A 1,817-nucleotide genomic window follows, 5' to 3' on the forward strand; every position below is an offset into this window, starting at 1 on the left:
AGAGTTTGACTGTGAATGTAAGAGTTTGACTGTGAATGTAAGAGTTTGACTGAATGTAAGAGTTTGACTATGAATGTGAGAGTTTGATAGTTTGACAGTATGTGTAAGAGAGTTTGATAGTGAATGGGTTCGGCGGAGCCTCTGCCGCGGAGTTAAAGACACACTTGTGTAAAGTCGTGGTGACGCTCCCTGCTCTGCCATCACTTGCTGCAGAGGATCACTTTACATTGCTTAGCCAATCAGAGCTGCGGAGGAGCTCTGATTGAAGGAGCTCCACTCTCAGCATGGATTTGAACTTGTGTCTTTAATTACTTCAGCAAAGCTCACAGTTTTTACCAAATTCTGTAGCTTTCGGTGTACTTCTAAATCTGCTCCTTAGTCACATCTTTTCGGGGTTGGTACTGCCTCTAGTGKYGTGGGGTGGTAACACAACTAATATAATTACATTATTAAATCAGAATACCGCAAAGTATGTATTATTTATTTTTCATTCTCTTAAGAATGTAGAGCTAATTAAATGATTTAAACATGACATTAAAGTGGTTCCAGTTTCTCTCGATGGCCAACCTGTTGAAACTGTGGCAAATTTTAAATACCTTGGGTCGTTCCTGGACAGTCAGCTCAACTTGGCTGAAAACACTGACTATATTTTGAAGAACTGTTCTTAGAGACTCTACCTTTTAAGAAGACTTAGTGATCATGGGGTGACCCAACTAGACTCTAGTTGGGTCACCCCTATGTCTTGAATTTGGGGGGAAAAAAATCATACTTTATTTATCACTACAGAAGGGTTCAGTGGATGCGAATATGAAACTGGTGGGTTCGGTACCTCAAAAAAGGTTAATAACCACTATTATAAGGTGTATCCAAGCAAGGAGGCCTGCAAACCTGACGCCAGTTCTGTCAAGAAACCCAAAACGTTTGAGCCAAGTCGTACAGTTTTAAGGCAATACTACCAAAGACTACTACTACTACTGAGGTCCTTCTTCTATTTTTTTTCTTGTTAATTTTGTTTGCGTTTTTCACTTTTACCTGCCTCTATAGAGGATGTATATATTTCTCCGATACAGTCGCCCTCTGACTATGAGAGTGAAAAGCATTCGCGGTGTCAACCCTACATAGAATATTTTGCGAGTCTCTTGAGCCTTTCTGTTGTATCGGGTCCTTGAGCTAAATCTTGCACTTTACCTCCTTTAAAAAAAAAAAAATCCATTATCAAAACAAGCCGATAATAAATTCAATTCCACTTTTACTCTTTTTCTCCCACTCGTTCACTGTACTTTCCAGAAACACAAGTAGACTGAATTGTGAGCTGGCATGCGAAATGAAAGTGGCAAGGTCAGGCAAGATCAATAAGAAGTTAATTAATGAGGAGTATGCAATGTTGTGTAAGTATGGATTTCTGAAAAACCTATGAGTGTGTTCCAATAACTGAAATGTCACCAGCATTTGGGTGGTAAAAAAAAAAAGCCTACCTTTTAATTTACCTGGAAATAGTATCCTAATAAAAACGTTCGTATCATCAGCTCCCTGATATATGGTGGAGATTTTCTTCAGTACTCGTGTTTTGTACGGAACGAACCAATGAGGCACAAGCAGACAAAAATAGCTGTCAAAATAGCCTTGGTGTAGAGGACAAAAGACAAAAACACAAAGACATGAATATAGACTGTGTACATGTACTGGCCATTTTATTAGCAACACCTTACTATTACCCATAGGCGTAGGAAGTGGGGGGACCCGATATTGGAGAGAGCCACATTCGTCCCCCCCAATAATTTCACCGCAGTTGCGAAGAATTTTAAAATCTTCCACTC

Source organism: Poecilia reticulata, linkage group LG4, assembly GCF_000633615.1.
Source record: "Poecilia reticulata strain Guanapo linkage group LG4, Guppy_female_1.0+MT, whole genome shotgun sequence".
In the NCBI taxonomy this organism is placed as follows: Eukaryota; Metazoa; Chordata; class Actinopteri; order Cyprinodontiformes; family Poeciliidae; genus Poecilia; species Poecilia reticulata.